The 24,530-nt window shown below is 39.3% G+C and overlaps 1 long non-coding RNA gene across 1 annotated transcript in view; it reads right to left on the bottom strand.

Annotated features, from left to right (window-relative positions):
- Window positions 1-21,867, bottom strand: part of LOC140500392 (uncharacterized) — a 120,847-nt gene extending 98,980 nt beyond the window's left edge. The window contains exon 1 of the long non-coding RNA XR_011965718.1: window positions 21,599-21,867. This is a non-coding gene — a long non-coding RNA (uncharacterized lncRNA). The remainder of the gene's footprint in view (window positions 1-21,598) is intronic.
- Window positions 21,868-24,530: the final 2,663 nt, after the last annotated feature.

Here is a 24,530-nt window from a genome sequence, read left to right as displayed (position 1 = left end):
GATGGGTGGGGAAGGAGGAAGAAAGAGAAGTTGAAACGCAAAGTTTTGGGAACAAATGTTGAGAACTGTTTTGGCATACAACTGGGAAATAAGCAATATAAGTAATGGGGTATAGAAATTTATCTTGCCCTACAGGACAAGAGGGAAGATGGGAATAAGGGAAGGGAGAGGTGTTAGAAGGGAGGGCACTTTGATGGAAGGGACAATCAGAATGCAAGGCATTTTGCAGTGGGGGGAGAGCAGAGATGGGGAGAAAATTTGGAACTCAAAATTCTGTGGAAATGAATGTTGAAAACTTAAAATAAATAAATAAAAATAAAGTGCTTTGAAAATAAATAAGCAAACAAATAAATAAATAAATAAAGAGAAAATAATTGAGTTTGGGATTTCTGTGATATAGCCAGTTTGCAATGTCAAAAAGATAATTGATAATATGGGACTGAAACATTAAAGAAATAACGTCTGGTCATAAGGTTTGGGACACACAAAAATGAAAACTGATTCTTTAAATGATAATGATGCCACAAATTAAGAGATCATAGAGACAAAATGGGGAGAATAGAGGGTAGAGTCTTGGGTTTCACGATCAGTTAAATGATAGAAAACTCATGATCCAACAAGGAAAACTGTGAAAAATCAGTCAGAAAGCTAGGAGAAAACTGTGACACAAAAAACCCAGAGAGGAGAGGGTATCTAGGAGGAGAGCATAGTCAAGTGTAAAGTTTGAAAGAGAGGTCACCAAAGATGAATAACAAATGGCCACTGGATTTAACAATGAAGAAATCAACAATGTCTAGGTGTGAAGTGCCCAGAATTTCTGATACCAAGAAAACTGAAGTTAATGGATTATTTAAGTTAGCACAGAACTGTAGTAGGGATAAAGTCAATCATGTATCCACATTAGGTATGGCATCAAATGCGGTTAACCCCTCCCAGAAACCAGGGGCCACTATGTTGCCTAAGGAGGAACAAGCCAGTCCAAGTCAACAAAACAGGTCAAAAGCTTCCTTGTTGATCAGCAGTGTGATCAAATCCATGAGCATGGGTGTAGTGAGATTCAAATGAGACAATAGATGAGAAGTACTTTACTAACCATAAAACTCTGTATAAATCCTCATTATTATAATTATTATTAGTGTATAGTCATAAGGCCTACAGTCCCATGCTGACTTATCTCCCTGAGTCCTCCACTATAGAGAAATACAAAGGTGTCCCGGTGGATGTTTTACAAGTGGATTGTAGAGAGAAGAGGGAGGTAAACAGATACATTTCTAAATTTAATCCACATTACTGATGCTTTTTTAAGTCTAGACAATCAACAAAACAACAAATCAAGGCCTGATTTGTAATGATACCAATTGATTTCTCAAGTGTAAAGCCTTGCACTGAATATTTAGCCATGGACTCTGGAAAACCAGTTAGATGACTCCAATATAATGCTTCACTGGGAGAAAGGAAAGGAAGGAGAAAATAAAGAAGGAAGGAAGCAGGGAAGAAGGAAGGAAGGAAGAGAGGCAGGGAGGGAGGGAGAGAGTCAAGAAGGGAGGGAGAAAGGAAGATGTAAATCATTGGAGAGAGCAATTTTAGTTAAGTGATGAAAATGAAAGCCATATTGCAGGGATCTGAGAAGTGAATAAGAAGTAGAAACCATAAGTTCAGGCATTTTTTTCCCCAGAAGTTTGGTGTGAAAGGAGGAGAAATATAGGATGACAGTTTCAGAATATGGTAAGTCATGCAGCTGTCTTAAATATAGATGAAAGAGGTCATCATTGTAGGAAATAAGAAAGGAAAGAGCAGAAAGGGAGAGATTAAGATTTTTAAAGAGTGATGATTATTTGGGTAATCTATTAGAAGACATGGCAAGGAATATATTCAAGTACATAGGTAGAGGGGTTAGCCCCAGCCAGGGAGAAGTGTCATTTCTTCAGATGCTGGCATAAAGGAGAAAGTAATGGGAGCTGATGTGAAGGGGTTCTAAAATGTGGAGAATCAGGAGCTCCTGGCTAATGTCCATTCTTTTCTTAGTAGAGTGTGAAACAAGGTCTTCTTTTAAAATAAAAAGATGTATGGGATGTTTGAATAGAGAAGAGAATGTTTGGTACCTTCCTGGTGGTAAATGGGACAGAGAATCAATGGAGGAAGAGTAAAAGTGTTGTCTGGTGGCAGCAAGTATTCGGTTAATATTCAATGATATAAGTTTGTACTAGATCCAGTCAGCACATTTGTGTTCCTTTCTCAGGTTCCGTTTGGCGATTCGTGAGTAGGAACAAAGGAGGTAGATAGCAAAAATAAACCAAGGCTGGGTTTGGCAAGGAATGAACAAGATGAGGGTATGTGATCCTAGAAGACAATGTAATGTGTAAGTATAGGGTCAAAACTGGCAAGAGAGAAGTATCAAGCCAGAGGAGGGATAATGGGTTGGGAGAGAACTGAGAGAGTCAAGGGATTGGTTGTCATGATACGGAGAAAGAATGGATTTAAGAGGGAAAAGAAATTGAGACAGATGGAGATGAAGGATTGTTTTGACCAGATATAAGAATTTCAGGATTCTTGAATGAAAGTAAGATATCTGTGGGTGCTAGTGACATGAAGTGTATGTGACACTCACTCTGCATGTGTTTGAGGTAAAGTAAAGGAGTAGGAACAGAGAGAAGAAGCATTTTTTAAGCCTCTGATGTAGGTCAGGCACTGTCCTAAGCACTTTATAAAGATTGTCTCATTTAATCCTCACAACAATTCTAAGCAGTAGGTGGTATTGTCATCATCCCATTTCACAGTTGAGGAAACTGAGTCAGAGAGAGGTTAAGTGACTTGCCCAGGGTGACAAGTCTAGTAAATATCTCATTCTAAATTTGAACCTAAGACTTCCTGAATTTAGGCCCAGAACTCTATCCACATTGAACCACCTAGTTGGACCTAGCAGGTTATAGGATTTGAAGAAATTAAGGAACTGGGAGGCCAGAAGAAATATTAATGTGTATGCTGAAGTCTGCTAGTAAAAGAAATAGAACTTTAAGAAAGGAATAGTACCCATGAATAGAGATGTGAAAATGTTAAATAAAATTCTAGCAAAGCAACTATAGCAACATATGTTTTAAAAATCGTTTTCGATGACACAGTTTAGACTGATGCTGGAGATGCAAGGATGGCTGTTAGGAAAGGATTAAACACAGATTAAGACAGGTTAGCTGTCTTGTTCAGAGTCACCCAGCAACAGATCTGAAGTTGGATCTGAACCTAAGTGCCAAGAACTCCAAGTCTACTGCTTTATATACTGTGTGTGCACCATCAAAGGCAGAATCCCTCAATAAGGAGTTAAAGCTGGTGTGTGTTCAGTTAGTGGGCTTCTTTTTTGTTGGTTGGTTTTGTGTTATTTTTTTTCTTTTTTGGGCAAACAATTAGGCGTCTTCTGTTGTTGGCAGCGGCAGCAGCCACAGTAATTGGTTCAACTCAACAGCAGCACTTCATTTAATTTCATACATCAATAAGTATTAGAATGGAACATAAAGCACCAGCCCACAGACCATTGTTTAGCTGAGCTCCAAATCAGGCAGGGCTTAAATCATCTCCAAAAGAAACTTTAATCATGGGGGAAAGGTATCCAGGGCAAGAAGAGTATCAGGGGACATGGGCACCAATCCCATTTCTGCCACTAGCAACCTGGGTAGTCTTGGCCAGATCAGTTCTCATCTCTGAAACTCAATTTCCCCATTTGTTACAGGGGATAATAAAACCACAGAATCTGAGAGTTGGAACAAACTCCAGGGGTCAGGTGGGAGGGGTATACCCCCCTTGTACAACTCCAATAAGGCCCCTGATTGCTTGGTCTCATAGAAAGATCTGCCATCTAGAGCACTCCTGAAATAGAAAGCTCTGGCCTATACTTGAATATTTCCTATGATGGGGATTTCACTACCTATTGGGATCAATCATTCCATTATGGGACAGCCTGGAGTGTTAAAAGATTTTTATCTTATATTAAGCCTAAATCAGCTTCTCAATATTTTCAATTTCATTTAATTAACTTTCAGTAAGTGCCTATAATGTATAAAGTGTTATGCTAGGTCCTGGGTGTTTGATGATAGACAGTACATATTCCTTGATACCACAGAGTTTATAATCTAATGGGGATTAAGGGGAAGAAATGTATACAAAACACTATAATGCAAGGGAGAGTGAGAAAGTCTGGAGCCAAGCAAAGTGGCAAGTTAGATTTAAAGGAGAGATGGAGGCAACTAGGTGGCACAGTAGACAGGGCACTGGCCCCAGAGTCTGGAAGACTCATCTTCTTGTGTTCAAATCCAGCTTCAAACACTTACTAGTTGCCCAACACTGGGCAAGTCACTTAATCCCGATTGCTTCCAAAGGGATAAAAAAAAGAGGAAAGATGGCTGGCACCTTTGGTATTCATGAAATCCCTCACAGAGGAGATATCACCTGAACTAGGCCTTAAAGAAAGAGGAAGAGACTTCAGCAAATGGAGATAGAAGGGTTGGAATTCATCCCAAATATGAGAGATGGTATGAATAAAGGTGCAGAGATGAGAGTAGGCAGGAGAATATAGGAAATGAAGGATGGTCCACTTTGACTGAGGCCCTGGGATATGTGAAAGATAATGCTTGCAGATAATACTGCACAGAAAAACTGGACAGATTGTGAAGGGCTCTGAATGATACAATCAGGAATTGATACTTGATTGCATTCATTAGTCAATGAGGTGTCAGACAGTCAACAAGTATCTATTAAGTAATTACTATGTGCCAGGCATTATGCCAAATAATGGAGTTACAAAGACAAAAGTGAGACAAACATACCTGACCCCACTCCACCAAGTGCAGGGGTCTAGAGGGTCATAGAAAGCCTTTTAGGAAAAGGAATAATACAATTGTTCAGACATTGTTGTGAAGGACAATAGGAAAGGAGGTAGGAAGACTGGAGAAAGGAAGAACAGAGAGAAAAAATAGTGATCTTTACTTGAAGACCAAAGTGAGGGAGAACCCTACATCCTTAGACAACACTTTCCCTTTTGGCATGTAGGGATTGAATTGGGGAAAAAGTCCTAAAATGCAGCAATAAATGAAAAGTCATAAAATCTTAAATTCCAGGAAAGATGGAAGCCCAAACATTGTGACCTGTTAACAAATCATAATTTAGATAGCAAATTAAAACTAAGACACTGTGGTAAAACTTAAGATACTATAACCTATGAAAGCCAAGAATATTGTAACTGGGACATGATCAAAGGATAAACTTATATTTGGGCATAACATTGGCCTAACTCCCAAGCTCATTACTAAGCAGAAAACCAAAAATATCCACCAATCAGTGGTGATATACTCTTTAGCTCTTCCTGTCTTCGTCTGTTTTCTATAATTACCATGGGGATTGGGATGTTCTTCAGGAGGGATCCACAAATCTTTCTGGCTGCCACCCCAGCCCAAAGATTGCCCTTGTTTGTAAGAATTCATAATGATTAATTAAACTACTACTTATAATCATCTAGAGATCTGTGGTCTCTTTCTTTGGTATCGAAAGGATATCCCATGATTATGGGAGAAGTACAGGGTTCCCCAGCCAGGGGAATTCTGGGACTTACATGGGAGAACTCTGATATTAGAAAATTTTCTTCTCATATCTAACTACAATTTACTTTTGTAATTTCTTTCCACTGCTCCCAGTTCTGAACCTTTGGGTTATGAAGAACAAAGTGTCAATCATCTTCTCCATAAACCAACTTCATATATTTAAAGATACTAATAATGTGCCTAATGTCTTTTTTCCTTCAGTCTCAATATTCTCAACTCCTTAAATAGCCTTCTTAATCACAGTAGTCATAGATCCATAGAATCTCAGAAGCATAAGGAACATCACAAGCCCACTCTAACCCTTAGCTAAATCATGGATTCCACATAGGCAAGTTATCTCTAAGTTTACCTTTAATTAAATTATTTCATGCTTCTCTCCAGCCATCAAGAAAAAGAAAGATATGACAGTAGGTACTAAACAGTTGAAAATGTATAGTGTTTTTATAGGTCTGGGAATGTTATTGAACATGGAAATGGAAAAAGCTACTCCTTCAGTTTTGAAATTGAATGACATTCTTATCTCTTCTTCCTCTTGATCTTTTTCTGCTCTAGACTGCATTTTGGACCTTTCTCCTCAATCATCAAATGGCACATCATTGCTATGGATAATCTGGGAAAGATGAATCAAACGAATAAGCTAAATATTTGCATATCAGAGATCATGTTTGTATTCACCAGCCCTGAAAATGTTGCAATTGGCCAAGCCAATCTCAGCTACCTGCACAAAAGTTGAAAGTATTGAATAAAACACCGAACTCATCAGACATTCAAAAACTGTTCAGGGAGAACTCAATCCTGGAAAACAGATCCATATGTAAAAGCAAAGAGTGTTGCATATATTAAGTTACAAGCATTTAATAAAAGCATAGACATAATGTTGATGATGGTAATTGTGATGATGAAAGGCATTAGTGATGGTCACAGAGATATCAGTTCTGATAACAATGATGATGAGTCAGCCTTCTAACAACACAAATACAGTACCATTGTGGTAATGGAACCACAAAGAAATGCCAGTACAAGTCCCTTCAGCTATCTCATTAGTTTCTTGACTTATAGGAGGGGGTTGTGATCACTAGATCCCAAACTGGAAAAAACTCATAAGATAGAGGATAGGCAACCCTCCTGGAGAACACTACAAATGCATCATAGAGTATAATTATTGTGTGCAACTTCTTTTTCAGACAAAAGCATTCTGTTAAGTTGACATTTGTGATAATATATTGTGGCAGGTGAAATAGGCAAGAAGTTAATTAAAATCTGAGAGTTAATTAATGAGATCCAGTGCACATTAAAGATCATTACTTCATCTGAGATGAGTAATTAAAGCATCATTTTGGGTGTTGCTCTGTTCTCTTAGGTGATGTGTTGACATGCCACATAAAGTCATTTAGTTGTGGGCAGAAAATTCACCTCTCTGCATGTGGACTGAGTTTACGTATGTGTCATCCTTCAAAACGGGGGGTTAGTGTCAGGGTTAACTCCAAAATTTTGGATTTAACAAAATCAAGTGACCAAACCCTGTGCTAGAGATTTATCCAATGGAAGGAACACTAGTCTTAGAGGCCAGAGAACTGAGCTTGAATCTTGTCTTATTCTGACATTTTACCAATTACACTACTATGGAAAAATCTCTTGATTTTTCTAAATCTCAATATATACAACCAGATATACAAAATGCAGCAAAAAGTCCTTGTACCCCCAACTTCATGTCATTAATTTATGTAAAGTGAAGCTTTAGTGCTATGAAAATGGGAATTGTTAACAAAGACAAAGTATAATTCTTAGTCTCTTCAGCATTTGGGGGGGGGGTCTCCTTTAGCAAGGTGTTGACCTGCTTTTCATGCTTTTCTTGCATCTCTCTCATTTCTCTTCCCAGTTTTTCCTCCACCTCTCTAACTTGATTTTCAAAATCCTTTTTGAGCTCTTCCATGGCCTGAGCCCACTGGGTGCGCTGGGATACAGAAGCCTTGATTTCTATGTCTTTCTCTGATGGTAAGCATTGTTCTTCCTCATCAGAAAGGAAGGGAGGAAATACCTGTTCACCAAGAAAGTAACCTTCTATAGTCTTATTTTTTTTTCCCTTTTCTGGGCATTTTCCCAGCCAGTGACTTGACTTCTGAGTGACGTCTCCACACCCACTTTGCTTCCAGATCCTCCCAGCCAGCACTTGGGGTGTGAGATTCAAATGCTGCTTGCCAGCCTCAGGGCTTTGGGCGGGGGTGGGGCTGCTATTCAGTGTGAGATTAAGTTCAGGTGCTCAGGTCAGGGAAGGGCCACCTCTCAGGCTCAGTTCCCTCAGGGGGTTTATGCAGAGACCTTCAACAATGGATCCATGCTCTTTCCTGCTTGGGGAGCCCCTGTCTGCTGCTGCCTCCGCGGCTGCCTCCCGAGGGGGCCTGAGTTATCGAGACACCCTGCTCCCCTCCCAGCAAGCCAAAAAGACTCTCTCACTCACCCCTGGTGCCCGTGGGTGGAGGGACCTGTGTGGCTGCTGGAGATTCCGTCCCTGAAGCCTGCTGGGATCTGCTCCTCTTGGTGCCACGTGGCCAAGGCAGGGCTGGGCTCAGCTCCAGGTCCGGGGGCTCGACGGACCTTTCACATTGGTTTTTCAGGGCTCTCTGAAACAGAAATCTCCTCTACTCTGTTGTTCTGTGGCTTCTGCTGCTCCAGAGTTTGTTGGGAGTTCTTTTCTACAGGTATTTTATGGGCTGTGGGTTTGGAGCTAGCATATGTGAATCTTTCTACTCTGCCATCTTGGCTCCTCCCCCTACAATTCTTAGTTTCAAGAAACTTATGCTATAGTTTGGGAGATAAACCAACGACCCATATTAATTCTTTGGTTACAGAAACTTTTGAAACAAGTGCAGTTAGATAGCCCCTTTTGACTTCCTCAGTGATAGAGACACAGTGTTGGAAAGGAGGTCAAATAATTCAAAAAAGCAGAGGTCTTTTTAATTAAAATGAATTATTTTAATTGTTAATATTGTTAATGTGAACTCTTTGTTCCATGACCAATGGTTTTTACACTAGTAGAGGAAACAGAATCTGGCTCCAAACCTCAAGGATCTTATAGCTTAATGAGGGATATAAGTTATGGGCACAGGTAACTATAATACAGACTGTCTATAAGGCATACATTGTGAATTCTATTCAATAAATATTCCTTAAGAAAGTTCTGTGTGCAAAGCCAGTTTTTCTTCCAGACTCAAACCCAGTTTTCTATACAATAGTGAATTAATGTGCCTTCGTATTCTACCTCTGATCCTTCTTCACCCAGTTATTTTTCCAATGCAGAAGGTTAGATCAAATTCTTGAGTGATGAATTATCCTCTTCAGAAGACTGTGCATTTTCCCACAGATTAATGCAAGCAGAACAATGTGGTATGCCACATAAACCTCTGCAAATCCTTACCACCATTGGGGGATGGATTCAACCTGTAATCTGTCCTAGATCTCCACCTTGAGAGTGGCTAGTACCTTTATTGACCATGTCTTCTTCTTCTGTGATTCCCCTCATAGTACTGCTGAGAGGGTTAGCTCACTCAAGGAATGGTGAATAATTTGAATATATGCAAGGTAAGTACTTTGGTGGAAGAGTACATTTAAGGCATTACTTTGTTCTATCAAAACTCTTTTTTTAATCAATAAGCATTTTGGAACCTTATATTCTTCACATCCTACAGCTGATCAGTTTATAAAGTTTGGACAGGCAACGTAAATGGACAGCAAATTGGATCCTTAATTAAATAGTAGGTAGAGAACAGGCTACTTTGATGGTTTTTTTTTGGGGGGGGGGGTTTGAAATTCCAAAGCTTCTTTAATACATATCTCTGAAATTAAGACCCATTTTTAATTTCATTATTCTACTAGCGTTGTTTTGTGATGATGAGTCATGGAATACTACAGTTAATGAAGAATTAAACATGAGAATCACACAGAGAGCAATGGAGAGGTATATGGCAATGTGTAAGCAAACTGAGGAGTTATTAGAAGGAATCTAAGAATCCGTATGTGCTTCAAGAATTGCCAGCTTGATCTTTATTTAGCTCCAACAAAATAGTATTGTATGGGATTCTACAAGTTTGTTTTAACATTAAAAAGGGGCATTGAACTCAACAAAAGTTGAGGACCACTGAAACATACGATGAGGAGCCATTGAAATTTTCTGAACAGAATGAGTTTGACCTCCTCCTACTTTCTTTGCCATTTCTATTCTGCCATTTGGGGACTCATATATTGCTCCCCTATCAAGTGGCCCAGAGTCTCTATTCATCACATTTCTGCTCCTAACCTCTGGATTTTCTCTATCCTTTCTCTCAGAATACTGGACTTGAAGTAAAGATATCTAACTACCTTCCATCTCTAAATTTTCATAGTGTACTGCATTAGGCAGGTTATTTCACTTCTTCTGAATTTCCTCATCAGCTGGGACTAGTGAAACTATCACCGTCTCACAAGTTATCCTAGTATCTTGGTTCCTTGGTTCCTTGGTTTCTTCAAGATACCCATAACCTGATCCTAGGATAAATTTTTAAAAGAAATCAGTCTTATTTATAATGAAGAGTTGGGCCAATGAGAACCAATTAGAGAATTTTTGAATTTGCCCTTCCAATCAGTTATTCAAAGTTTGTATAGGTATTGCAATTTAACCTGATAGAAGCTTGGTGAACTTATTTTCAGCCATGAAGACTCAGAGTTAGTATGGTGTGATGGTAAACAGTCTTCTAATTGACTTTGGAGTCAATACTGATGACTCAAAAGCTGAACCAAGCTTATGCATACAAAAGGGTCAAATAGATAATTTCTCAGTCTCTTCTATGGAAACTTTTGATGGAAGAAGAGTTTTTCAAGCTGCCGCTTGGAAAGGAAATTTGGTCACTTTTCCCCAATTCTGATGCTACATATCTCTGACCATATTGTTTCTTTGTATGTATATGTGCGTTTATGTGTGTGTATTCTTTCCAAATAAAAGGAGAATGAATATTCTAATGTGGGCATGAACTAGAACACATCAAAACTGCAAGGTGTGCCACTAATAACCTGCATTGTTTGAAGAATCTTCCAGAGTGATAGCAGACTAAGACAGAAGAAAGACCTTACAGACCAATGTGGAACAAAATTTGCTCAAGAGAATGAAAATTTTAGAGATTTTGACCCCTTTTTACAGAGAAATGCTGTCTCTGGACTCTAGAAAAGCAGCAGTCCTTAGAGACCTACAGAGAACTAAACTTAAGAAAAAGTCCATGGGGATCCCACAAAAGGACAAAAGACTTTCCAAGGCTGGGGTTTTGGAAGAATCTCTTGGATCCAAATGTTCCCAACAGTATACTTCAATCCTATTTTGTTTTAAATGTGATAGGACTCTCCCTGTAACTCTTGTGTGTACAAAAAGAAAATGTGCCCCTGGATTAGTGGTAGTGGGGGGAAACATTTTACAACTATTGTTCATGTTCTACTTTCTCAATAAATACCCCCCCTTTATAAAAGCTAATGAAGTTTAATTTTCTGATAACAGAAAACACACCAGATAGGGCTAATGAGAAATGCAATATAAACCCTTCAGAGTTACCTTTAGAATTAGGAGGGAATGAATAATGAGCCACTTTCTGGGGAACAAAACTTCTATGGGGATGAGAGTTGGGTCAGTAACCCCAAAAGATGTACTACTTAAGAAAAAGAGCATGTTTCCCTGGGAGAGGTAAACCCTGTAGGACCTCTTATCAGTCTAGTCTCAAAGTCCCCATTCAACCTTATTCAACCCAATATTTTGTCTCAATGTTCATTCTTGTCCATTGGATGACGTTATCAAGCCTTTCTGAACCTTTGCTCATATAATTTCTATGACGATCATGCCTGTGTGGTGATTGGGAAGAGGAAGAGGGAAAATGAGTGAGTGAAGTCTTCAGAGGGGTTGTTATATCTAAATATATCCTATATACCATTCACTTCCCATAACTATTGACTCATTTCCTTTTTAAAGTCTTTTTGCAGGTTCAAAAGTAGTCTAGGAAATAAATATCCCAAAGATTACTAAAGTTGCAGAAGCTTTCTCTAGTCAACTTCCCCCTACTTCTCCCAAACTAACAAAATATTTTCTCCCTTTTGTATTAACTTTCTTTCTGTTAATATTTTAGCTTACACTTGTAAAATTGACTATTGTAAAATTTATAAATGATTATGTTTGTTAATTGCATTTTTAGAATCACAGAAATATAAATAGGCATTTAGAGGAACAGGCTTCTACTTCACGGCCATTGTGGCTGCATTTCTTTCTCTGTCTCCAGATATCCTCTCATCTATCCCTCAGGGGTATCTCTCACATACCCTTGGAAAGTATTTGAGGAAAAAAAATTGGAAACAGGTAATATGGAGTAGACTCTGAGAGTCTCACCAACCTTAGTCTAGTAGCCTATCCTCTCCTATCTGTCTGTCTTCTCTCTCTCTCTCTCTCTCTCTCTCTCTCTCTCTCTCTCTCTCTCTCTCTCTCTCTCTCTCTCTCTCTCTCTCCCCCTTTCTCTCTCTCTCCATTAAAGGTCCCATACCTTGTGTTTTGTCATAGGACTAGCATTCAGAATCCTCCTCTCCCCTTCCCTATATACTGCCTTGGAAAGGATGACATAGGTTATTAGCACATCCCATAATCTTTCTCTTCCATATCAGAGTGGCTTTTCTCCTTCTTTACTGAATGGCCTCTTCCCAGAAGGAAATTGTTTTCAAGATCAAAACACAGCAAAAACTTGAGAAATGATGGATAAATACATATGATAAGACAACTTTCTGCCCCACCAAATATCACAAGCATGATCCCTGGGGTGAAGAGGAAGTATACTGAAATTCATTGCTTGCCCATCTTTGCCTGCTAACAACCTTCTTTGCCTTTAAGACCCATCTACAGGTCCATAAATCTTTCCATAATTCTTCCCAAGCTAGAAGTGATCTCATCCTCCAAAGAACTTTCATTCCTCTCTGTTTGGTCCCTTCTGCACACTGGATTGGAAAAAAAAGAAAAGAAGGAAAAGAAAACTAGATTTGGAATCAGGGGACCTGGTTTCAAATCTTGTTTTAAATTCAATCTCTGACACTAGCTGTGTGACCTTGGGGAAGCTATTTCTCCTATGCAGGTCAGAGGTTCCTCATCTGTAAAAGATAGATAATAACACATTCATGGCTTACTTCACAAGGTTGTTGTATGAGAAAATATTTTATAATCATTCAAATGCTATGGAAGGATTAGTTATTGTTAATAAATTATATCACACAAATTGGTCATATATACCATATTATAAACTGCTCAAGGGAAAATGATTTCCTTTTTTCATCTCTGTATCCCTAACATTGTGTTTTGGAGATCAGAGCCCTGCTCCCCAATCTTAACCTCTTCCAATCTTAAATATTCAGATGTTGAAAAGTTTCTGGAAGATGAATCAGTGATGCTTATCCTAGTTCTCCTCAAGATCTTTGTCACCAAGAAATCCATAGCTTGATGCTTTAAAAGTATATGTCCCTTTGGCACAATACCTCATATTCAATCAAAATTCTTATTTCTGTTTATATAGAGAGAAACAATCAAGTTGAGACCCCAACATTTTCTCTTTCTCACTGAAAGATAGTGTCTGCAACTCGGATCTATTCTCATTCCTTCCTCTAGACCAGGACATTGTTTAGTATGGTTTCCTCATGTGGAATGGCTTACCCCACCTCCCTCTTTTCTGTCTTACCAAATTCTCTCCTGTCTTTCAAGGCCCAGCTCAGTTCCTACCTTTTTCCTGCTTTGGCCTGCCGAGATTTTCCCTTCTACAGAAATTCAATTTCACTTAAAGTTGGTACTACCATAGTATCTCTTGTTCAAGCTCCTGCCCTTGTTGGTGTATGTGAGTCAAGAGGACTTTGGAAGAATCTTCCCAGATCCACTATATCAGCTACTCAGTGAAAAATAGAGGCAAGAAATCATAGGATTTAAATCTGGGTAGGACTTCAGAGATTATCTAATCTAACTCCTTAATTTTATAAGTGAGGTTACTGAGGCCCAGGAAGAAGGCACGATCTACCCAAGGTCACAGAATTGAACAGTAACTTTTCTATATCCTTAATACCTAGCAGAGTATCCTTCACCTGGTTTGTGCTCATTAAGCAACTGTCATTTAAAAAATAAATAATTATTAAGCAAATTGAATCCAACCAGGAATCAGTTTTCTTCTGCCTAATTATCAAGCAGTTCATGTCACAAACCATCAGAGAAGACTTCCTGAGGTACCAATAGTCATACATAGAACTGGTATAAGCTCTGTACAAGCCAGTGATAGATATATACACACAAATACAGCAAATATAGCTATCCGTCCCACATTGTTACTTTCTCCATCACAGTTTCAGTGTATTATCGATTGACATAAGAAATTAAACAGGAATTTTGGGGGAGTTTGGCTGAAGCACCAGATGACATGCAAAGGCCAGCAGATGACACAGAGTCTACGACCAAATATTTAACCCAAATTTTTAATAAGGTACTGTAAACATTCCATAAAAGAAAAATTAAAAAAAAAAAAGTCAGACTTCTTTTATGGTATGAAGGCAGGGCCAAAAACTTTTATTCAGATTTTTCAAATAGCAGATATGGCCATCCCCCTAATCCCCACAATTTTGAAGGGATAATTGTACAGACACTCAGGAAAATCTCCAAGGTAAATAAGCTTGCCTATAGAGAGGTATCATCAGTTTTTCTTATTCCTTTTCATCAACACGCTCAGCCCTGTAGCCACAGTATATTGTCTACTTTGGGCAATAGCAGCTAGCAGCGCAAGTCTTTGAGTTCTCTCTGCTTTTATCTATTGTCTAAAATAAGTAATCTCAAAGTGGGAGAAATACTGTCACCATCTCAGGGCAATAGAAAGTAGTTAGCACAATACCAGCACATGATAGGCTAGTTGATGGACTTAATGCCCTCTTAGCTCACTCATCCTCCCTCCCAGAATGTTATAACAGACAACTTGGCGAATTGATCATTCACAGCCTTCTATTGTGCTCTCTCTATTTTCTATACATGAATCTTTTTTCTTCATTAAATTGAAAGACTCTTGAGCAGGTACAATGTCTTCTAACTTTGTGCATTCCCCTCACACATCAATTCAGCTGAATAAACTACAACTATTTCTATATGCAAGGCCTGTGCCAGGTCTGTGCTAGGCCCTGAGTGCCAGCATAAGGCTGACTGACCTTGAACTAAAGGAAAGAGACAGGAAAATACATGGAAAGAGAATATAGTATTAAACCTCAAATTCGTATTCTTCCATTGGGCATTTGAGATTCCCCTCAACCTGACCTTAAGCTCTCTTCCCATATGCCTTACCCTCAAGTCACAGCAAATGACTGAGTTTTTAACCCCTGTGCTACTCCTGACTCAGTCCTCTATGCCCAGAATGTTCTCCTGCCACTCCATCTCTGCTTCACCACATTCTACCCATCCTTCAAGGTCCAGGTAAGGTTTTCTTCTCCAAGAAGCCTTCTCCGGCTCCTGGTGCTCTCCTTTACCCTCTGAGATTACCTTTCATCTACCTACCCTGGATGCATTTTCACATAACTAGTTATTTACATGTGGTATCTCTCATTAGAGCATGAGTCTTTTGAAGACAGGAGCAATTTTGGTTTTTCTTTGTATTTTAAGGGTTAGCACAGTGCTTGGCATATAAGTGCTTAGTAAATGTTTAGTAACTGTTTATTGACTGACTAACTAATCTCTACCCCCACAGCTATACTACTACGAGAACAAGGGTTCCTTACTACCTCAGCAAAAGCCAAAGATTTAGAGGGACTTTAAATGCCAGAGACAGGAAACTATACTGGAGGAAGCTTTCAGATGCCAAATAGACATTTCCAGACCTAGAAAGGGGCTCAGACTTGAAGACCTCAAAAGGACAATGAAACAATAAACTTGTCTCCAGAGCGTAGACTGCATTCATACCCTAGTCCCTAATCACTCATCTCTATCTACATCTATACCCACATCCAGGTAACAGCCACAAAGGAGTATGGGAAGTAGAAAACTACAGAATTTTTAACTGACCACCCTAAAATAAAGTGTTTACTGAAGGAAAAGATTTTGAGTCAGAAAGCATCATTAAATAATTGATGCTAGACCTCTTCCATCTCCCACCTGGCAGTGACAATCAGCCTGAGAGTTTAGGTTCTGAGGGAGTCGAAGGAAAGAAAATTCCATCAAACCCAAGTTAATTGCCCTAGCTGGAAGAACACTGTAACACTCAGCCTAGTACCACCTAGCCAAACCGGGGCCTGAAAATGGGAAAAGACTATCAAAGCCTTGCAAAGTGAGTCCAGTGAGGACAATGAATTAATGGATCTAGCAGCAGTGATTCAGCAGCAGCCATATTCCCTGAAAAGAGCCTAGGAGTTTACCAATCTGCTTGGTCTAGCCAGGAAGTCACATCTCAATGGCATAGTAGATTGTCTAGCATTGACCAGCAGTGACAGAAAGCTATAGAGTATCCCCTGGTGACAACTGCCCAAGGGCAGAGTGATTTGTCTGGTATTATCCCAAAGAAACTGCCCAGCAGTAGAGAAGCCTGTCTATTTCAGTCCAGCATCAGATTGACCTGTCCTTCTAAGATATCATACCACACAAGGAGTAAGCTCAGGTGAGCTATCTATTCAGTCATACAGGAATCAAGTACAGTTGAAGCATTTGTAATATAACTTGTAATAATATTATAATATAATTTGTAATAACATTATACCCTTCAAGGAACTATCCTAGCTGAGCAGTACAACTCATACATAACCAATTTTGTGCCCCACCAGAAATATCATTAGGACCCTCCAGACAGATAAAAGACATTGGACCCTGACATTACAGAGTTGTGAGTTTCTTTAAATGTCTAACTCATTCAATTTGGCATTAAATTCATGTTTACTCTTTCCACTCAAGACTGTGAGGATTAGTGCGATTGTGCATATCTGGTGTATGTGGGGGTGAGTGAGGATAGTGGGAATAGTGTTCTTGTTAAGTCATCTGAATAAATATCTTTGCAAAAAACCTACATATTGGATGATTTTTATTGGGAGTCATGCCAGTAGGGACTCATAAGCTAGTGTTAGTAGGATAGCTATCCACAGAATAACCTCTATTATTCTGAAAATGATTGCACCCATCCCTAGAGGGAACCACCTCTCAGTGGTTCAGGATGAGTTACTGAGCCCAGAATACATCAGAAAGAATATTGAAAATGGAGTCAGAAGACCTGGGCTCTATTCAAGCCTCTTCCACTAATTAGTTCTATGATTTTAGGATTGGAGACTGAAGTTTCCTTAATATTAAAAAAAGACAAGTTCATATTAGAGGCTCCCCAAAATTCCTTCTAGTTCTAGAAGTCTATGATTCTAGGGGCTTAAAAAATGTTTGCTGAAGAGAATCTAATTTAACCCCCTCATTTTACGGCAGGAAAATTTGACTCTGAGCCCAGAGAGGGGAAAAAATTTGCCCAAGGTCACTGTGGGAGCTAATGCAAGGATTAGATCTTATGCCTCTGAAGCTTTGCTCTTTTTCATTGCTGTGATCCTCCTCCCCTCACTACTTACCGCCCCCCCCCCACCCTCCTTTCTTTAGAGCTAGCTCCAAATAAAGTACAGATTCTAATAGAATGCCCCTCTAACTCAGGGTTTGGTGAGCAGCCAGCATCTTAATTTTTGTCTCTAAACCCAGAGACAAGACCAGAGGAGCAAAATCAGAGGCAGAAGGCTCTTGTTATGCAGATTGGCCCCTTATCAGTAATTGGGGAGGCAGAACAAAGAGACGAGTTTACAAGGGAATGGAAGAAAGGTTCCTTCCAAGAAGAAAGCTCAGCCAGAAAGCTCAGTAATGGATTTTGCTCCCTGAATTAGAGTGTGTATCTCACCACAGGAAAAAAAAAAAAGGTACCTGCAGCACAATAAGCACACTGCTTTGTGTGTTTGTGTGTCATTATTTTGGGATCCCTTTCTCAGCCTCCAAAGCAGGGACTCCCTGAGGACTATCTTAGGCTGTGGTGGGGTTGACAGGGAGCTGAAAATTCCCTTTGTACCAGGTCCTCCCTGACTGCTGGATCTGTCTTCCTCCTCAGATTTTGCATCAGCTCCTAAGTGAGTGAGAAAGCCAAGTCTACGCCTTTAGATACAATAAAATAAAACTTTCTAAAACATCCCAACTTGAGCTGTGTGGCTTAAGGAAAGGTACACAACTTCTCTAAACTCCAGCTTCATAAGCAAAATGAGAGATAATAATATTGATGTGAAATACTTCATAACATTGTGAGTAAAGTGTTTTACACCCTTCCTACTGCTATAGAAATAGAGGTTATTACTGATGGCTATATGCAAATGTAATGTATCATTATCATCATCATCATCATCAATCAACGGGCATTTATTAAGTAATTACTATGTGGCAGTTGCTCTAACAGGCACTGGAGACGAAGACAAAAGCAAAAATAGAATCTATCTATTCTCAAGGAGCTTACCTATGGGTGGGGTGTGAGAGGGGAGAGAGAGACAGACAGACAGACAGACAGAGAGACAGACAGAAAGACAGACAGACAGACCCAGAGAGACACAGAGAGAGGGACAGAGGGACAGAGGAAATGAAGAAGGGAGGAAGAGAGGGAGGGAGGGAGGGAGGGAGAGAGAGAGAAAATGCAGTCTGGTCCCTGCCCTAGGGTGGTGCTGGTGGAGGCTATAAAGAAGGAATTCTACTCACAGATCCTGGGCAGAAAAGCTTGTGGTTGTTCACAGACCAGAGCACAGGCCAGGAAAGGAGTAAACTCCTCTTCCTTGATTGTGCCACCTTGAAGGAACTGAGAACTTACAGATCACTAAAGTATACCCTGCACTTGAAAAAGGACTCAAAAGTCAAGTAATTGGCTAGGAAAATGCCCCCAAAAAGGGAAAAAAAATGAGACTATAGAAGGTTACTTTCTTGGTGAACAGGTATTTTCCTCCTTTTCAGATGAGGAAAAACAAAGTATACCTTCAAAGGAAGTCATAACAGTCAAGGCTTCTAAATTCTAAGCCTCCAAAATAAATATACAATTGTCTTAGGCCATGGAAGAGTACAAGAAAGATTTTGAAAATCAAATAAGAGAGGTGGAGGAAAAACTGGGAAGAGAAATGAGAGCGATTCAAGAAAATCATGAAAACTGAGTCAACAGCTTGCTAAAGGAGACCCAAAAAATGCTGAAGAAAGTAACACCTTTAAAAATAGACTAACCCAAATGGCAAAAGATGTCCAAAAAGTCAATGAGGAGAAGAATGCTTTTAAAAGAAGAATTAGCCAAATGGAAAAAGAGGTTCAAAAACTCACTGAAGGAAATAGTTCTTTAAAAATTAGAATGGAGCAGGTAGAAGCTAATGACTATATGAGAAAACAAGAAATTATAAAACAAAACCAAAAGAATGAAAAAAATTGAAGACAATATGAAATATCTTATTGGAAAAACAACTGACCTGAAAAATAGATCCAGGAGAGACAATTTAAAAATTATGGGGCTACCTTAAAGCCATGATCAAAAAAAGAGCCTAGATATCATCTTTCATGAAATTACAAAGGAAAACTGCCCTGATGTTCTAAAACCAGAAAGTAAAATAAATATTGAAAGAATCCACCAATAACCTCCTGAGAGAGATTCCAAAAGAAAATTCCTAAAAATATTGTAGCCAGATCCCAGAGTTCCCAGATCAAGGAGAAAATATTGCAAGCAGCCAGAAAGAAACAATTCAAGTATTGTGAAAATTCAATCAGGGTAACACAAGATCTATCAGCTTCTACATTAAGGGATTGCAGGACTTGGAATATGATATTCCAAAAGTCAAGGGAACTAGGAATAAAGCCAAGAATCACCTATCCAGCAAAACTGAGTATAATACTTCAGGAGGAAAATGGTCATTCAATGAAATAGAAGACTTTCAAGCATTCTTCATGAAAAGACCAGAGCTGAATAGGAAATTTGACTTTCAAGCACAAGAATCAAGAGAAACATGAAAAGGGAAACAGGAAAGAGAAATCACAAGGGACTTACTAAAATTGAACTGTTTACATTCCTACATGAAAAGATAGTATTTGTAATTCTTGAGAGTTTTCTCAGTATTTGGGTAGTTGAAGGAATTATATACATATAGACAGAGGGCACAGGATGAGTTGAACAGGAAGAAATGATATCTAAAAACTTAAATTAAAGGGTGAGAGAGGAATATATTGGGAAGAGAAAAGGAGAAATTGAATGGGACAAATTATTTCTCATAAAAGAGGTGAGAGAAAGCTTTTTCAATGGAGGGAAAAAGGGGGAAGATGAGAGGGAAAAAGTGAAGCTTACTCTCATCACATTTGGCTTAAAGAGGAAATAACATGCACACTCAATTTGGCATGAAAATCTATCTTATACTACAGGAAAGTAGGGGAGAAGGAGATAAGTGAGTTGTGAGGGGGGATGGTAGAGGGCAAATGGGAGGAGAGAGTAATTAGAAGTAAATACTTTTGGGGAGGGAAAAGGTTGAAAGAGAGAATAGAATAAACATAGGGGCAGTATAGGATGGAGGGAAATATAGTTAGTCTTTCACAATATGACTACTATGGAAGTCTTTAGCATAACTATATATGTATAACCTACATTGAATTGTTTCCTCCTCAGTGGGGATAGGTGGGGAGGGAAAAAGGGAGAGAAGCTGGAACTCAAAGTAAGAATGTATGTTGAGAATTATTTTTGTAGGCAACTGGGAAATAAGAAATATAGGTAATGGGCTATAGAAATCTATCCTGCCTAATAAGTAAAAAGAGGAGGTAGGGATAGGGGAAGAGAAGGGTGTGATAGAAAGAAAGGCAGATTGAGGGTAAATGCATGGTGTCTTGGGTGGGGGGAGGGGAGAGATGAGGAGAAAATTTGAAACTCAAAATCTTGTGGAATGAATGTTGAAAACTAAAAATAAATAAGTATTTAAAAAAAAAGAAAAAAATCTATGATCTTATGATCAACTCCATATCTGAGTCTGAAGAAGCATAGTCTCCTTTGGAACTTTGACACTCTTGAGTTAAATATATAAGAATTTGAGTCCCCTTAGGAGCAAACTGTCTACTGATCTCGGCACTGTATATAAAGAAGATCGAATGTCATAGGGGAAGTGGTGGAGACTAGCAGCTAATGGAGATTAGGAAAGGACTCAGGTAGAACATGGGGCTTCAACTAGGGATATGAGAAATGAGTGGAGGTGGAAAAGGTATACATTCCAATGGGAGAGGATAGCTCATTCAAAGGCTAGAAGGTAGGAGATGGAGCACTGAATTTGAAGAAAAGAAGAAACCCCCCTCATCTTCACCCAAACTGCTAGAAACACTATGTGGTAGTCATGGTTGGGAGGATGATCTTTTTGAAGCCTCTTTGATTCTTTATTTAGCTGCATTAATTAATAGGTATTTATCTACCTTGGTCTCTAGATCAACATGGGAAAATGACAATTTAATTAATCCCTGTTGTTAAAATCTCTTGTAAAAGATATTTAAGAGAGGGTAAAAAGATATTTAAGAGGGAGAGGCGGCTGCATAGACAAATTATCTATAATAATGCCTCATTTATTTCACAATGTGTGTAACACCCCCTCTGTATTCATTCCCTTGGTACCCTTTGACATTGGTGGTAGGTTAATGTTCTCTAGGACAGCTGCTAGGGTTTGAGAGGTATTTCTGTGAGTGGATAACCTCCTAACACCAGCTCCCAAGTCTCCACCTGTGTGGTTCTCCTTAACAATCAGATCAGAGACTTAGTTCTTTAGGAAAGATATTCACTCAAGCATCATAGAAGAACATTTAGGAATAAAGAGCTTTCCCCAATACCTGGAACATACTCTCCCACAAATACACACAGAACCAATGAAGGGAAGAGTATATACAAATTGAATGGATAATGGTGATGGGGCACATATGCAGACAACCCATGTTACCTAGGCTACTGATAACTGGAAATCCAGTGTTCCCTCACCTTTTCTATCTCTGGAGGATATTCATGAAGATTGCTATGTAGTGTGGCATCAGCAATGGACGAGCAGACATCTGAATTGCATATCTCAGCAGAGTTGAATCGTTGTAGGGCATGACTTCTCAGCCGGACCAAATGCTTTGCTGGGCTTGCTCTGTAGGATAGGATATGGTGGCTTGATTGGACAGATAGATGTGTTGCTGATCTGTACTGGGAAGGTTATTCAGCCACTGGGCATGCCAACTGCTGAGCTGACCCTGACTGGTCACTTGGCTAATGGGTATCTGCTGCCAAGCAGGTCGCTTAGCCACTGGGATATTATCCAAATATAACATCAATGTCAGATGGGTCAAACTGCTGGACTCCCTCAGGCTTATTATTTAATGGGTAACTCCAGTCTTTCACAATCTTTGGTTGGTATGTACTATGGTCTCTTCAACTAGAATGTTGCAGCATTCTTTTCAGTTGGAAAGAATTAGGATTAGGAGCTAATTCTTCCATCATAAAATCATGGAATGAGAGCCAAAAGCACCAGTATCCTGTCACATAGGTCAACAACCTTGGGATTGGCTGAAGCCTCTTCTCTTTGATTTCTTAACCCCCTCCAAGTCTCAGATCTAACATTTGTCATCATCAGTGAAGTGGGGGAAGAGGTCTAGATTTGTCAATTCAACAATCTTTTCTGATTCAAAGCCAATCCCCTCAGTAAGGAACTCCACCTTGCCTTATGGTGATCAGTGCTAATTCAGACAGTTACATTTCCCAGACACCTCTGGGGAACTGGGGATGAAGCTGGCAATATAGTCTGTGCCCTAAGGGCAATTCACTATCTTTGCCAGCCTCTTCCTCAGCAATTGATCAATTCAAACTTCTCATCCTTTATCATAAGTAAAATGTTTATTTTATGCCTGAAGACCTTCTCTTTTGCAGTTCAATGTCTGTATTTCCACTCCTCCGTTCAGTTTTACATTTCCCAGCACCTCAACTTACATGTGTGTTTTGGAGAAAAGTTAGGAAAAATAGGGTTAGCTACAAATGAATTCCTAGAGATAGAAGCTTCCTTTTTAGGTTCTTATTGGTGTACCTATGTGACTCCTTGAAAGGAAGAATTTATGATATTGTGGTTTCATTTAGCTTGAGGTTGGGTTTTTCGGTTTGGCTCAGTTTGGTTTTTTAGGCTGTCTTTGTGTGGCCCAATTCCTGGCACCTAGTAATTGTTTAATTAATGTTGTTGACTATCAAACTACGTATGTTCACAGTATACCCAAGGTCTCCTCCACCACTACAACCTAGAATGGATATGAGTCTATTTCCAAGGCTATTTCACATGAGCACAGTCTCCTATCAAGCTAGAATGCTTCCATTATTTTTTTCAAGACAGACTGGTTGTTACAAGGACTAGTCAGTGTTCGGCAGCTCCCTGTAAGAAGACTGGAGCCAAAGGATAGGTTTCTTTTTTGCCATGACAATTTATCAAGACTATTTACTAAGCTAGGAAGGGGCAATCAATAGTATGAATGGGATCATTTGTATGGGTGGAGTCTGCCTGACCCTATTGGCAAAATCTTGGATCACTCTAAATGTAGAAGTATATATACCACATGTATTTTCATGAGTTTTTAAATGGAAGATACTGGATAATATTTTAACTTTCTCTAATGAAGCAAGTCCTTGTTACAAACTGCCTACCAGAGAAAGCAGAAAGCCTAATCCTCAGGCCTATAAATTCATCATATATTGGAGATGTCTGGGTACCAAAAGTACTAGAGAGCTGTATTGGTAAACTCAAAGATTAGGAGTTAATCCTTTCATTATAAGATCATGAAATGAGAGCTGAAAACTACTGTAAAGACTGTGAGAGGTACGAGCCTCTCATTTTACAGATGAGGAAACTGATGCCCAGAGAAAGTCTAAGGTCACACACGTAGAATGCATGTAGCAACTGAGCCAGGATTTGAATCTGGAACACCTGACTCTAAATATAACACTTCCTATAGTACCATGGTTCTCTAGCTACTATTCTACATGTGGATGTCTTTGATGTATCCTTATCTCCCAGCATCTACAGAGCTATAATATAGCAGAGGCTTAACTCATTTGCAGAATAAAATTCCTAATATTTACTGACCAGAGTCCTGGGACAGAACTCCCTGCTATCTTCACCCACTAACTACAGTACACCCTCAGTTCTTCTGTTTGGAAGGTCCCAACAGTGAGGGTGACACCAATACCCTATACTGATGCTCTACTAAATCCTTGCAGAAATATGAAGATTGGAGGCAATGGTCAACTGATTCTCCCACTATCATGTGGAAAGAAAATTCCCAGATCCTGCTCTCTTTCATTTCAATTCAATTAAGGAAAAAAATAGAAAGTGTCTCGGTGGCTAGGTGGTACAGTGAATAGAGCGCTGGGCCTGAAGTCAGGAAGACTCATCTTCCTGACTTCAAATCTAGCCTCACATACTTCCTAGCTGAGTGACCTTGGGCAAGTCCCTTAACTCTATTTGCCTAAGTTTCTTTATCTTTAAAATGAGCAGGAGAAGGAAATGACAAATCACTCCAGTATCATTGCGAAGTAAACCCCAAATGAGGTCACAAAGGTTGGGATGGAAAAAATAACTGAATAACAAGGTTGTGCCTATAAGGATCTGTTCTAGATGCTGGTGATATAAAGGCAAAACACAAAATAGTCCTCTATCCTCTAAGCTTATATTCTACAAGAGTGAAACATGTACACAGAGAGGTAAATGTGAAATGTGTGCAAAGAAAATACGATGTAGTTTCTTGGGCCAAGAACAGGGCACAAACAGCTGCTGGCTATTATCTAAGAATTAATTAGCAGTTGAGATGTTCCAGGTAAACAAGCAAAGCAGTGAAAGTCCTGGTTCCAAGGTATGATCTTTCTGAGCCCCATCTCCTCTTCACTAAAGTGT

This window comes from Notamacropus eugenii, chromosome 4 (assembly GCF_028372415.1).
Source record: "Notamacropus eugenii isolate mMacEug1 chromosome 4, mMacEug1.pri_v2, whole genome shotgun sequence".
NCBI classification, from domain to species: domain Eukaryota; kingdom Metazoa; phylum Chordata; class Mammalia; order Diprotodontia; family Macropodidae; genus Notamacropus; species Notamacropus eugenii.
This window is presented reverse-complemented; position numbering and strand designations above follow the sequence as displayed.